Source organism: Anoplophora glabripennis, unplaced genomic scaffold, assembly GCF_000390285.2.
Source record: "Anoplophora glabripennis isolate ALB-LARVAE unplaced genomic scaffold, Agla_2.0 scaffold235, whole genome shotgun sequence".
Taxonomy (NCBI): domain Eukaryota; kingdom Metazoa; phylum Arthropoda; class Insecta; order Coleoptera; family Cerambycidae; genus Anoplophora; species Anoplophora glabripennis.
In genome coordinates this window covers 708,208-719,312 of record NW_019416402.1, presented here as the reverse complement: position 1 = coordinate 719,312, position 11,105 = coordinate 708,208, and positions in this window count along the sequence as shown.

Below are 11,105 nucleotides of genomic sequence, written 5' to 3'. Positions count from 1 at the left end.
CAAATTGAGCCTTATTTACCTGAATGTGAAGAAATGATAATAATTGGTCAAAAATTAAAACCGCAAGAAGAGAAACTACACGACAATGACGATTCACTAGAATATAATGATCCTACATTACAAAAAGAGCAAGAACTATCAAAAAGTTCTTCGGAGGAAATAAATGCAACTCCTAGAATTTGTTTCGTAATTAACGAAACTGAGATATATGGATATAATGAACTGGAAAATGGCGTAATGAAAATTCGTTTACTATATGAATGCACTACGGATAGAACACCCGAAGTTCGATACTTGAGACTTAAAAATATTGGACGAACGGCACTTAGATTTTATTGGAATCCAATCGAAAAATTCTTATTATTTAGGGATTTAATAAAATTTGATCGAGAAGAGTCTCATTCATTTTACTTCAATAAAAACGAATTGTTGTTAGCTCCTGAAGAAGTAATGAATTTTCCCATATGGTTTAAGTCTAACGTGGCTGGAAATTACTTTGAGATGTGGGAAATTACAACGAAGCCTCGAATGTGGGATAGTAATTTTAAGTTAATTCTTAATCTGTTGAGTTTCGTTTACCCTCCTAATTTCGAAGAAAGATCTACATATGTGAAAAGTATGCTTGATGAAAGAATAGGAAATACCGTGATTCGATGTTGCCTAAATGATATCCTCCTACAACTCAAATTCAAAGAATCTGATGACGACAACTTTGACTTTACAGAAAAACAATTATTCGAAAGTGCAAATTTAGAAATTTGGGGCATTGAAAAGCGTCCGAAGTATGTCTACAATAGGGAAGCCGTGAAACAGTTAAAATTATTGTATGAAGAAGTAAAGATGCGCCGTGTCCCTAGACAATGGAATTATTGTATTAGAGACCTGAGAATGATGACAAGAAAGAAAGATATATGGGTGTATGTAGAAAATAAAACAAAGGAGATGCTAAGGGGCTCAATGAGACGAACAGAATTACGTATAAATGTGCCCGAAAATGTGGAAAATCTCACACCGACAACAGAAAAAGATATAGAATTAGAAGGTAATGTTAAATTGTATTTTTACTCGTATTTCATTATCTACCAATTTGCGTATCGTTCTCAAAACTAAAATATAAAAATATTAGGGTAGGTACTACGTTTTTTTTATAAATAAGTATCGTATATTGTTGTGCTTTTTAAAAATAATTAATAAGTCTATTTATTTTAGTTATATTTATCAAATTGACAACAAACATACAAATAAATAAATATATAGAAATTAAAAATTAGGAATACTCTTATATAATAAATTGTTTGAGAAATATCCAGACAGTTGTAGTAAAATTACATAAGACAGTTACTTATCAAGCAAGATACAAAGAGATGCAATTTATGCACAATGAAAGGCATGAAAATTAATATATCAGTGCAATGGAAAATATATATATATATATACTTAAGTAACTTCTATTTCAAAATTTATGTCTCGGAAGGTATTATATACCGGTCTGGTCAGGTAATTTTTTCGCATAGACTAAGTAAATTACACGTATCTTCCCTATCAACTTCGGGTGGAAGGGGTCGGACATGACATATATCATCGAGGCTGCGACTCGGACTCTCGTAATTGGTTGACTGTGGGAACGCATGTGCCCCGTTGCATTTTTTGTGAACCGACCGAATACCTAAAGCGCTTTGCTGTCTGTTTAGTTTTAATTTTATTATTCCCCTCAAATCTTTGGTAAGAAGTAGACGGAATATTACAAAATAAAAATGGTGTACAGTTTCGAACAGAAAATTAATATTATTAAATGGTATTGTCGTGCAGAAAGTGCAGAGGGAGTCGTTGGTCGATTTATATTTTCATACCCTGACGAACCAGTCCCCACTGCTAGAACGGTTTTGAATATTTTTCATAAGTTTGAGGACTGTGGATGTGTTAATCGGTGTACGAAATGTAGCAATCTGGAATCTCGTCAAATTCCTGAAGCAAGGAGAGGAAAAGAGGTTAATGTCTGTGCTTTTGTGGAAGTAAGTGGGCCGTGTTCTTCCTCCCAAATTTCCGAAACTTCTCAAGAAATTATTCCTGGTGATCAAATAAGGCGTATGGAGTTTTGTGCATCCATCAGGGAAAAAAAAAGATGAAAATAATGAATTTGCTAAGCAGATTTTATTTACAGACGAATCATCTTTTCCCTACTTGGCCGTCATAATCCTTCAGTGGTCCAATATTGGTTCCAGGAAAGCAAGCATTTAAGTATACCATTAAGAATGTAGTACCCTCAAAAAGTAAATGTTTGGGCTGGCATTTTAGGTGATAATATTGTGGGTCCCTTTTTTATTGGTGCTAACTTAAATGCTGAGAGATATTTGCATTTATTACAAAATAGTATTGTACCAGCTACGAAACTTGGATGTAAATTTTGAGGAAATTTGGTTTCAGCAAGATGGATGTTCTGCACACAACGCAAGGCCAGTTCAAGATTATTTGGAACAAACTTTTCCTAAAAGGCTTATTTCCACAAGAGGTATCATACCTTGGCCTCCTCGATCTCCAGGTCTGACACCCTGCGACTTCTTTTTATGGGGTCATTTAACGCAACTTCTCTACAAACATCGACACGAAAGAGTCGCAAATTTGGACGAATTACGGCTTAAAATTAGAAATATTTCAGGATCAGTTACTCCTGAAATTTTGTCAAACGTTCGTCAAGAATTTTACGACAGATTAGGGTATTGTGACGCTTAAGCAGGTGGTTTGTTTGAACACCTTATTAATTAATAATAAGCTTTATTTAATAAGCATTTGAAAACGATTCATTATTTTGCTTAAGAATTTTCCACTCATTTTATTTTAGAATAACGTTTTAGTTTTTACTAAAGATGATAAATAATTTGTAATAAAGTTGGAATACTTTAGTAATACTTTAGTATGGTCTCAAAACCTCTTATCATTCTTGTAAAAAAATATCGTACAAATAGGGTAATTATTGTACGTATGGCAACACTGCTGTCAATTCCAGGCCGTGGCTTAGACTCTTTATGCCATCGAAAGACAGAGACCAAGATAAACCAATAGTCAAGGAGAGTTTAGAACCGCAGGCTTTGCGTATTTCATATGGCGTTTTTTTATTCTCTTTTTATATCGATGGCATAAAGCTATACAAATGATATGCGGGCGAAGTCAGAATTATTAGAGGAGACTGGTGAAATATTTATATAATTTACTAACTTTGTAGGTAACGGAAATAAAAATATGACCATACCTATATAGGTATTTCAGAATTTGTTGAAATTATAAACAAAGTGTTTAAATGGTACCAACAAATATTACAATCAATTTCACTATTTCATTATTATGACTCCATTTACGATGTAGCATTTATAGATTCAAAATTTCAGAAGTACGCGTGAACCAAACAAATAAGTTTACGCCCGATATAGCGCCGCCCACAAATGCACACCGGACACAAGCCTCCAGGTAGCCGCTATCCCAAAGTCTTATTCCTTCTAGCTGAATGTGTAGCTTTGCTAACTTAGGGTGCGTTTACATGGAGTCTTACAATCTCAAGACTGTCATACTAAGCTAGAGCGAGTAGGTTTGAATCAACGTAATATGCGTTTTGTTGTATTTTTGGACCTTTTTATTAAATTTAAATAAAGAATTAACAATTTATAATCTTAAGAGTAGGTAGCAGATCTTTACACTATACATACATTCTGACGTAGGGCCAAGTATACATTTTTAGACGTGACAATTTCCGTTTTTCCTATGTTTGGATAGAATAGCTGTCGGAATGCTGATTTGACCTTCAGACGTGGGCGTAGCTAGGATTTTTGCTTGGGGTGGGCCTTAAGGGGCCCGCTGGTCAGCCGGCTAGCCCGACAAAAAAAACACATCATTAATTCAACTTTAATTTTTAGTAGATAGGAATTTAAAACAGGTACTCAAAAAAACATTAAATAACAACAAAGTAATAATTAAATAAGTTGTAATTTTCTTTTTTTCTCAGTAAATCGGTCCAACACTTTTTGAGCAGAAATTTTATTTTTTACAATTTCACTTTCTATATGCAGCAGTGACATATTAGAGAATCGTTCTTGAAGCATTGTGCTTCTAAGCCACGTTTTTCTTCTCCTCATGACAGAAAAACTTCTCTCACAACTGGCGGAGCTCACTGGAAGTGTCATTGCTGCTTGTAAAAGTTTATATAAGTTAGGGCAGTATTCCTTTTTAATGTGCATTTTTAAATTTCCTGTATTTACTTCATTATTCTTTAATTGAAGCATATTTTTCATCACCATCGCTTCAGCATGTAATCGCATCGCGTTTTAGATTACCGATTTACTCAGCACATTCACTATAGCAAGAACTGAGTGAAATATGTGTAAAGAGACGACAAACTCTGGTTTCGTTATAATCGTTAGCAATCCGAGGGCTTCTACTGAGTGCTTGTCTCGGTTCTCAGTAATCTCTTCTTCTAAAGCCAATTTAATAGCTTCATAATTTTTCAGTACTGCTTTGCAGTTTTCAAAACGACAACTCCATCTAGTAGTACTTACACTCCCCATTTCACGACTAGTACTTATTCCGAGAGTGTTTTGTAATTTTTGCAAACTGGCATGATGGCCAGGTTGTGAGAAGTGGATATACAAAGCTTCGATTCCATTAAAAAAGGTCTTAGCTGTTAAAACATTTGCGCATGAATCAACAACCACCAGATTAAGTTTGTGCGCCAAACAATGGATATAAATTGCATTAGGATGAGTTTCTTTTATAATCGCTTGCAGACCTCGATTTTTAACAGACATGACACTATCGCCATCATAAGACTGCGCAAGAATTGGAACATCACTCAAGTGTAATTTATTCAATGTGTCTAAGATTAGCGTAGCCAGTCCTTGAGCGTCTCTAAACGTGGAACAATTAATGAAACCTATAAACCTTTCGACAATGTCTAGGTCGATGACATATCTTATAGTTATTGATAATTGCTCTTTTTTAAAGCACCTGGCCTCGTCCACACTCAAAGAAAAAAGCCACATGCTTTAGCTTCTTTCGAAATTTCATCCAGAGTAAGAGTTGAGATCACTTCGATAATTTCGTTCTGTATGTCTGGGCTGCAGTAATTGTAGTGTTTTTCAAAGTGGAGTGAAAAATTCTTATCATATTTAGAAAAAAGTTGTGCAATTTCCAAGACATTACCCCTATTTTTAGAAGATGAGTCCTCTCGGTGTCCCCTTAAAGGTAAACCCTGACGAACGAGAGTCAGTATGATATCAATAAGTTTGGCTAAATATTCTCTATTTTGGGCAATTTCTTCTTCTTGGTGTTTCATAAGTTGTTGATGAACATCTCCAACTGTAAGAGATTGCTGGTAGGATACATACATTTGGCTGCATTGACCGTGAAGAGATGATTCCGCGTGTTTTTTTAAAATGATTCTGCTAGTTTTTTCCAGTTGTTAAAACCACTTTTTACGAATTTCTCATTTTGGTCTCGCATACTTCCCTTACTGAACTGTCTGCACACGAAACTGTCTTCTTCTTTGTTGTACTCCAACCAGCTATTATATATTTCATAATATTTGGAAGAAAATGATCTCATTTTTGTTCCAAATCTAGTTTTCGGAAAATCGAAAAGGGGTTGTGATGGTCCGATTTGAAGTGTGCATAAGTCGTCATGTTTATCAGCATTTTCAGAACAAGATTTTGAAGAATCAGTTACTACGGTACCCGGTTTTACAGGTGAATTCGACGTGGACGGTAGCCAGTTTTGTAGACCTTTTGTTCCGTCAAACTCCTTTTTCTCATTTCGAGACACTTTTATTGAGCTTGTTGATGATTCAGGACGGGCACCTAGTAGGTTTTGTTACATCTACTATCTTGTTATATTCACGTGTTCTTGGAGATTCGCTATTTTGAAAAAAATTATCTGATGTCTTTAAATTTCTTCATGTTCATATCTAGAAAAAAAGGGTTTGTGTTTGTCTGTTGTGTTCAAGGGTTGACTGGACACACATAAAAATAATTGTTTAATTCAATGTAGAAGAATTTAAACTAAACCAATAATATCTTCCCATATCCGCAATGTAAACATGTATTTGGAGAAAAAAAAAATATTTTTTAATATTTATTGCAATAATAATCGCTTCATACCTGCAATATATTTATGTATTGAAATAAGGTTAGGCTAAGGGAAAACATTTGTATTTTTATTTTAAAGATACTATTTTAATTTGAATTTATGATTTATTTGTTTGAAAAAGGTTATTTAAATTAAAATTACCAAAATGCTGATGCAACCTCAAAAAATATTTGTTTTAAAGAAATGATTTGTTTCACATTATAATTTACTAAGGTTGAAATTTAATACATAGTTTTTACTCAAATATGTTTCCTAAATATACACTAGAATTGTTCCAAATACAAGAGTAATATTAAAATAAAAACATATGATCAAATTAAATAAGTATTTCTTCATAGGCAATTTTGTTTTAAATAAATTTGTATTTTATTATTAAAGATATGGACAAAATTAATATTAAGTTAAATTAATTTAAAAAACGTAACACATTGACTTACTTTTATAAACGTGTTTCTGTGTATGTTCAAGAACAGTGCTATATGTGTGATGTAAATTAATTACAAATTATTTTCACCTTTACTAAAGCAAAAAACAACAGACAATAACTCGTCACTAGTACATTGTGACTTCCTTACTGATCACGTGATCGTTCGTCTCGTAGCCTCACTGATCACTGGTCAAAGAATCTCGCGTGTCCACGGCGCCGGCGTGCCTGTATGCCAGGGTATAAGAGAATGAGATACAGTTATATAGCATGGTTTCTTCTTTTTCTTGTCCATTTTATTGCGTCTGCTACCGCTGCTTATTTATTGTTATTTTTTTGTCCTTACTTGAGTGAACGATTACTTGTTTGAATATTTTTTATTTCATGATATTATTAGATCGTTTTTTTTCTGGGGTGGGCACCGACCACTCTAGGGGGGGGGGGCGTGCCCACCCTTGCCCTCCCCTGGCTACGCCCATGCCTTCAGAGGTCCCTAAGGATCAATCTGGCCAAAGATCATATACATCTTTGAAAGTAAAATTTCCTGCTCTTTCCATTTCTGGATAAAACAAATGGGGATTCTATTTGACCTCTGGGTCAAAACCAAGATCGCTATCGTACGGCTGCCTTAAAACCTTACAACTTTTGTTCTAGAAGTTTTTGAATTGGAGGTCATCATCCTGCAAAGTTATTCGGGGGTGATACGTTTTATGTATTTTTATACAGGGTACAACTAATATAAGTACAATTTCCTCTGCCATTTCAAAACATTCTCTCAGTACCTACCTATCTAAGTATAAATTTTTGAAATACAATTCAGTGCGGACTTGTTTAAGACTGTACTTGTTTTAGCTGGTGGCAAGTCGACGCAGGTGATTCTCATCAATATACAGGTTCGGAAAGTCCCCATGGTTAATCGGCCGTTACGTGAGAGCGATAAAGTAAGACATAGAAATCCGTGCGATAGAGAAAGATGGCTATAATAAAGGCGTCTCATAGTCACCGCCCGTTTCGCCCTGCCACAAATAAGATCCACTTCCACTTGTAATTCAGCGACCGGTGGTCATCTTTGTTTTCGTCGTTTGCCTTTTCTGTAATAGATGTCACATGTCATACAATTCCGACTTCGTATTCCAATATGTTAATACAATCCGGAAGCTAACCACTCTGAGCGCGGCCTGACTGTCGGAAAAGATAAAAATCATCTCTTCTACACAGTTCCTTACCTCATCCTTATTTACCACCACCAAAATAGCGAACACCTCTGCCTGAAAGACTGTGGTATACATACAGTGAAAAACTTTCCTGGATACCACTATCTTCCAGGTATATTCTTGCTCCTTGGTACTAACTCAGTTTGTAAAAATAACCGCATCACTCAACAAAAATTGGCCTGTTTCGGCATTTCTGCGAGGAATTAGCATATCAAAATAATTCTGATGAAAACTTTTTTTGTACGACGAAATACGCATAGTAAAATATAGGCAATACAGGGTGTTTTCACTTTAAATTTGGAAAATGCAGGAATGTATTCCCTATCCAAAATTAAGTGTAGTTTGCTCTATAATTTTTTTTTATGAAAGCCTTTGTTTTGGAGATACAGGGCGTTGAAGTTAAAAAAAAATAAATACTTTTTGACATATCTCGGCTATCCACGAGTAGATTTGATTCAAACTTGGTACACATTTTGCGTATTGGGGGTTCTCATAATTAACAGAATATTAGTCCTATCGGATTAGCCAGTGGCGTGCAAAGGTAGGGATGCGTGGCACCTTTTTCAAAAAAAAGTACGCCATTGAGTTTTTCGAAGAATGTAAAGTAAATTTAAATACTACCATACAAAAGTACTCTAAAAGGTCTCTTGGTATTTTTCGATAATACGCAGCGTTCATGAGATTCTTGGACTATTAAGAATTCAGTGCATAAAAAAAAATTTCGACATTTAGTTTTTCGAAGAATGTAAACTAAATTTAAATACTACCATACAAAAGCAATCTAAAAGGTCTCTTGGTATTTTTCGATAATACGCAGCGTTCATGAGATTCTTGGACTATCAAGATTCCAATGCATGATAACATGGCACGGTAGTGCTGAATGAGAAAAAGAGATATTTTTCTTTGAATTCAAATGCTGCATTAAAATTTATAGCAACTTTTTTGTTTCGCAGCAAGTCAAGAACCTGTAAATATTTTCATTACTTTCCTCTACTCAATGTCGTAATTATTTTTTTTTCATGCATTGAAATCTTAATAGTCCGAGAGTCTCATGAACGCTGCGTATTATCGAAAAATACCAAGAGGCCTTTTAGATTGCTTTTGTATGGTAGTATTTAAATTTACTTTACATTCTTCGAAAAACTCAATGGCGTACTTTTTTTTAAAAAAAAGGGGCCACGCATCCCCCTTTGCACGCCACTGGCTAATGGGATAAGACAAATATTCTGCCAATTATGAGAACCCCCAATACGCATAATGTGCACCAAGTTTAAATCAAATCTACACGTGGATAGCCGAGATATGTCAAAAAGTATTTATTTTTTTTTAACTTCAACGCCCTGTATCTCCAAAACAAAGGCTTTCATAAAAAAAATTTATAGAGCAAACTACACTTAATTTTTGATAGGGAATATATTCCTGCGTTTTCCAAATTTAAAGTGAAAACACCCTGTATAATATTTTTGTTACAGATGTTAGTGAAACGTACTGTCATCGTTTGGATAATATTTTGCAAGGACTTGAAAGACCATGCATGATAGCAAACACAGAAAGATCAAAATATTTTACAGTTTTTTGTATATTAAGAAATTTTTCGTTTAAAATGTCTTATGCTCTGTCAAAATACGAAAATCCAACGGATCATTTACCAGACGACTGCTACCCGTGTTACGAATTCAGAGGAATAAATACGATTGAACAGTTGCCGGACCGATTACTTTTTGAAAAATTTGATGATGTCTGGATTGACAGAGTTAAAATTAATCCACAGAAAAATGCACCTGATACGTCTGTCTCACCAAAACCAGAATATCTAAAAAATATTTCTCTTGGAGATTACAAATTAGTATATAAACTTTATTTCAATACGCCAGATATAAATGAAAAAGGTAGGAAGGATAAGATATTCAGTAAAGACGATGGAGAAAAAAGCACTAAAGAACCAGAAAAGACAACGAAAGGCAGGCGAGAAACTCCAAATGTAGATCAGGTAATAGTTTTGCAGGTATTGTTTTAATTAATGAAAATTTAGAGCTATTATACAATGTTTCTCTGCAATATTTCATAATATGTTGTTTGGAGTGAAATAATAATATAAGGAATTTGAGGTACCTAATAATGCCTAAAAAAAAGCGGGAAAAATTAAAATAGGAAAAAGTTCATAACTAACGTTACAAATGTTTGGCGCTTAATTTATTCATTTGTATAGTGAAAATTTGCGATCCATTTGTGAGTTGAATAACTGTTCACTAATAAATCTAAAATGAAAAGAGTTCGATTTTCCGGTTTAATTTAGGATGAAAGATAACACAGCGTCAGAAAAAGATGTTAGCTGGACAGTGCTTTGACCCGCTAAATCCGAATCAGAATTCCTGGATCAGTTTTTGTTTTAATCCTAATATCAAGATACTCCTCTAGAAAGCGGTATTCGAGATTTCAAATTGACTCAAGTAATCGGGGAATGAAAAAACATTCGCATTCATCGTTGCACCATAACCCTCTATCCACATAGCATCATAGCTTCATAAATGCATAATTCCGTAATCCTAGATCCTGGGATGTGCGAGGATGTACGAGGGTGGCCTGAAAAATGTCCGACCTCAACATGAAGATGGCAGCACTCGTAAATAAAAGCTAGTGAATTTCGTTGTTCATCTGTTGACAGTTACTCACCAAAGTTTCAGCCATTTTGGACGCGCAGTTGTTATGTAACAGTCGTTTGAGTGAGTTGATGTGAGTGTTTTTATGGAAATGGACAAAATCGAGTATCGAGCTGTCATTTATTTGTTTTTGAAAGGCAATACGCCTACGCAAATCAAAGATGAGTTGAATTCTGTGTACGGGGACTCTGCACCATCATTTACCACAGTGAAATTTTGGGCAGCTGAATTTAAACGTGGCCGTAAGAGCTTGGGAGACGATGAACGTTCGGGACGTCCAAAAACTGCAACTACCGACGAAAACATCGCCAAAGTTCACCAAATGGTGCTAGACGACCGCCGAATTAAAGTGAGAGAGATAGCAGAGGTTATGAACATGTCAAAAGAACGTGTTTGTCACATATTAAATCAACATTTAAACATGAGAAAGCTGTCCGCGCGTTGGGTGCCGCGTTAGACCAAAAACGTGTTCGAAAGCGCAATAAATTCGAGTTTTGACGCCGATTAATTACTGTAGATGAAACTTGGATACACCATTATACGCCCGAAACAAAAATACAGTCCGAACAGTGGACTGCAAAGGGGAAACTGTCTCCAAAAAAAGCAAAAATTGTTTTTTCGGCTGGGAAAGTAAAGGCGACTGTTTTTTGGGATAGTCACGGAGTTATTTTAATCGAT